General features: G+C 41.4%; 1 non-coding gene across 1 annotated transcript; it reads left to right on the forward strand.

Annotated features, from left to right (window-relative positions):
* The first annotated feature begins 671 nt into the window (after positions 1 to 671).
* LOC145508083 (U6 spliceosomal RNA) lies at positions 672 to 776 on the forward strand. The gene has a single exon (XR_014055347.1). It is a non-coding gene; the product is annotated as a U6 spliceosomal RNA (small nuclear RNA).
* The last annotated feature ends 4005 nt before the right edge of the window (positions 777 to 4781 follow it).

Below are 4781 nucleotides of genomic sequence, written 5' to 3' on the forward strand. Positions count from 1 at the left end.
TCACAATACCATCCCATAGATTTGTTGTGAAGATTAAATAAGATCACACGTTTAAGCACCTCACATCATGGCACACAGTAGGTCCTCATGAGATGCTGCTGCTTCTGGCTTTGAGTTCCTCCTCCCTCCATTTCGACTGAATTCAAGCCAGATTGCTGGTGTCCGATTCCCATTATGTGACATCAGAACTGGACGTTCTCTGGGAAGCTTTGTTTTCCAGAGAACTTCACAATCTGCCATGTCAGCCCAGGTCCTTCCTCTTGAGAAGTAAGGATCCGGAGCATGTGAATAAGGACTAGGGTCATACCATTTCCAGGAATCCACACAAGATCTGCCAATAAATCATGACTCAAGAACTGGTGATAAATAAACTGGTGTTGACTCTAAACACACGAGCAAAGACAGTGATTTGATCTAAATAGTTGGATTTGTGTTACATTAACTGTTTAAGAGCAACCATTGGGGACTCCTTCTCTATCCCAGGAGAATTAGTGAATATAACACCAGGAAGCAGATCACCATCCTGGGGTACTTTCTTAAGTCTCAGAGGACATTTTTTCCCATGTAAATGTTCTAAAATCACAATGCATCTGATAATCAATGGACAATAATAATCATTTAAAATAATGCCAAGTTCCTCCTTCCAAGAATTTATGATGAAATTGATGATGGTGCTCTCTTGGGCAGCACACATACTAAAATTGGAATGATACAAACAAGTTGACACAAGATTGCACAAGGATGGTGTACAAATTTGTGAAATATTCCATATTTTTTAGAGAACAAACTTATGGTTGCCAAGGGGATGGGGGTGAGGGAGGAATGGATTGGGAGTTTGGGATTAGCAGGTGCAAACTATTTTGTGTAGAAAGGATAAACCACAAGATCCTACTGTATAGCACAGGGAATTATATTTAATATCCTACAATAGGCCATAATGGAAAAGAATATGAAAAAGAATGTATAACCTAATCGCTTTGCTGTACACCAGAAACTAACACAACATTCTAAATCAACTGCACTTCAATAAAATAAATTTTTTAAATAATAAAATAAATTGATGATGAACAGTAGAAGAGGCAGCCATTAATCGAGCACCTACTATCTACTAGATCCAATGCTGTGTTCCAGATCCTTTCATTTTCATTGCTTTCTTTTATGCTCTTTCAGAATGTATTTTCCCTTTATAAAAATTAATAAACAGTTAAGGAAACTTTAAAAATACACAGGCAACTCAAGTATCCTAGAGTTCCCCAGTAAAGAGACATCTAAAGAGCCCCTTCAGAATCTAAGGGGCTGTAACACAGTGAAAATATCAACTTGCATAATTGTAGGAGCAAAAGCAGACTCCACCCACATTACCACCAGCTATTTCTGAAGATCCCAGGATAACTTACATTCTTTTGGAAGTCCCCTCTCTCTGCGACCTCTGCTCCAAGCTTCTCTACCATTCACTTCTGCCCATTCAAGCTTCCCCAAGCTGCCACTGCATCCTCCCTGGCCTTCCCACACCTAAACATTGATCTTCCCTTAATTTCCCAAAGTATAGGTGATGCTATATCTGAGTGTTTGACCAACTCTACTCAAGTCCTGAAGGGACTACAAGGGCACTATAACACTGAAAAGTAAAATGGAAAAATGAATCCCAGATGGCACTGAATCCAAAGACCAATGTCCTTAGTCTACATAAGGGACCACCATCCTCAACCAAAGCAGGGTGCCATTTTGCTCCATCTGGGCTAACCTCATGATACAGAATTCCTCTTACCTCCTCTCCACTGGGTTCCAGGACCCCAGTTCTTTCCCTCTGGATACTGCTGAAGAAGCCCAAAATGTGTTACTGTATTAGTGGAGATAACACTAGCTACTTTAACAGAAAAACTCTGACATCCCAGGGTTTAAAAGAATTCTGTCCACCCTTACAAAGTCCAGCCAGTGAGAGGCAAGGGCTCACAGAGCTGTGCTCCATAGAATCGTACAGGGACCCAGGCTCAGAGGATCTGCTGTCTTCTACACAGCTTGCTCTGGGCATCAACACCCAGTCTGAAGACAGAGCAAGAGAAGGAATCATGTGTAAATGATTTATGTGGCCAATGTTGCAAGTGGCACGTGAAATTTCCACCCATATTCCATTAACTAGGACATATGGCCATGCCTTATTGCAAAAAAGGCTGGGAAACATAAAACAACTTGTGCCCAATAGGAAAAGGAAGCAGATTTCTCAAACAATAGTCACTCTCTGCCACAGGCACTATTATCATGTGCCCTGTACCCAGGAAGCCAACAGCAGCTTCTAGATGCTGATGCAGAGCAATTTACCACCTATTCCCTTTGCTTCGGGGCTTCCCTGGCTCAGACAGTAAAGAATCCCTCTGCAGAGTGGGAGACCTAGGTTCGATCCTTGTGTTGGGAAGATCCTCTAGAGGGGAGCATGGCAACCCACTCCAGTGTTCTTGCCTGGAGAATCCCCATGGACAGAGGAGCCTAGCTGGTTACAGTCCATGGGGTCGCAGAGTCGGACACAACTGAGCAACTAAGCACGCACTCTACTTCAAGCTCTCCTTACAGACTGGTTTCTGGCCGTGCTGCTCCAGAACCAAAAGCCGATTTCAGTGTTTTTCCTAAACAATAAAGAAATCTCCCCCCCCCCAAAAAAAATCAATTCTGCTGCCAACTCTAGAACTCAGAAATACTTGCTATTGTTTTCATGTGTGTTTGTCCCCCTACATAGAAAAAATGTTTAAAGAAATTACTCATAATCTTATAACTCTAATAATTTTAATGTATTTCTTTCCTTAATATTTCTAGATGCTCAAATCTTGTATGAACTTCAAAGTCTTATTTCAGTGATATATCTTTCTTGAGCCTGAGGCTCAGAGAGATTAAGTAACTTGCCAGAGGTCACACAACTAAGAAATAGTAGAACCAGATTTTGAACCATGTTTTCACCCCAGAGTTGAGACTCTTACCAATGCAGCATGCTGCCTCTGGATATTCCTTGTAACTGTCCCTGGCCTTTCACTCACTCATGTCTCCTGGATAGTAATTATCTGTGTCTAAAATGACCTCCAAATTTGTGAAGCATTCCATATATTAGGGTTAGGATTAGGGTTAGGGTTAGTGACTTCTGTAAAAAACCTTATCTTCCCAGATGTCACCTCCCAAAAGTACATAGCTGTATTTGATTCCTCTTTGCAACCACAGGCTTCCCTGATAGCTCAGTTGGTAAAGAATCCTCCTGCAATGCAGGAGACTCCAGTTCTATTCCTGGGTTGGGAAGATTCCCTGGGGAAGGGATAGGCTACCCACTCCGGTATTCTTGGACTTCCCTTGTGGCTCAGCTGGTAAAGAATCCTCCTGCAATGCGGGAAACCTGGGTTTGATCCCTGGGTTCGGAAGATCCCCTGGAGAAGGGAAAGGCTATCCACTCCAGTATTCTGGCCTGGAGAATTTCATGGACTGTATAGTCCGTGGGAATGCAAAGAGTCGGACATGACTGAGTGACTTTCACAAGCCTTGGCTCATAATAGCTGTTTAATTCTCCACTGCCCAAAGAAGCAAACATCAAATTGGAAGCTACCTAAAACGTTCTACTCCAATCAACTGCCCAATTCACAGCCCTCCTTCCCATTTCACCCATGACCACAGCACAGACTTTGTTCATTTCTATCAGCACAGATCCAATCCAAGTTCATTTTCCCCTCCACCACTGCATGACTTTGGACAAGTTACTGAACTTCTCACTTTGTGAAACTTAAATGAGTTAACACACAACACACTGATAAATGGTAATGATTGTACAATTACTGTATTGGCCAAGAAGTTCATTCAGGTTTTCCATACATCTTATGGGAATAATACTACTTATTAATATTATTACTTGTTCCTAATATTAATTTATTACCATTCATATTATTATTTATTATTACCACCATTATCCACCCTCTGACTTTTCCAAATTGCTTACCATAGAAAGAAGTGAATAAAACCTTTAAGGGTTGGCAACAAAAAGGAGGTGAGATTTTGAATGGCTTCTCATGACCCTTGGAGAACAGAGTGGTGCAAGTACACTTTGGGGGAATTCTTGACCCTTCTAAAATCCCATTAAACCTAAACACACATCTGTTAGCACACACCAAGCATGTAGTGTCTGCTTTCACCCAGCACTGAGTAGTACAAGAAGGAATATTATATCCAGTAACTCATATGGAACTATTTATCCCCAATCACTTTGTGCTTTTCCTTCAACTTTTCCATAGTCTTTAGTTTCAAAGGCCATTTTAGAATGACTAAATTTCCTTGCGAAGTAAGTCTCCCCCTGCCCCCACCAAAAAAAAAAAGAGAGAGAGAGATTGTTTTAGGAAAATCTCCTCGGGGTGTAGGGGCTATGAGTTTCCAAACTTGCTTTCTCCTGCTTTCCTTTATTCTTTTAAATAAAAATTGCCCAGGAAACCAAGATTTGTTAAGAGTGATGGGGAAAAATAAGACTGAATTGAAAGGAGTCTGAGGCTTTGGGTTTAGCAGGGGACTCACAAGTCTCTTTTAGGAGAATCTTTTAAGACCGGAGGATATGGGGACAGGAAAAGACTTCAGACATCGTATAGTTCCAACTCCTATTTTGGAAGTAGGAAAATTGAGGTCTAGAAGAGAAAAATTATCCAAAGTGAAACAGCAAGTCAGCAAAACAACTGAGATTTGAACTCAGGTCTCCCATAATTCAGCCAAATTAGACCAACTTCTCTAGAAAGCAGAGCCTGACGCAAGGACTACATCCAAGGTTG

The sequence above is a fragment of the Giraffa tippelskirchi genome, chromosome 5, assembly GCF_054371585.1.
Source record: "Giraffa tippelskirchi isolate mGirTip1 chromosome 5, T2T-mGirTip1v1.2.pri, whole genome shotgun sequence".
Lineage (NCBI taxonomy): Eukaryota > Metazoa > Chordata > Mammalia > Artiodactyla > Giraffidae > Giraffa > Giraffa tippelskirchi.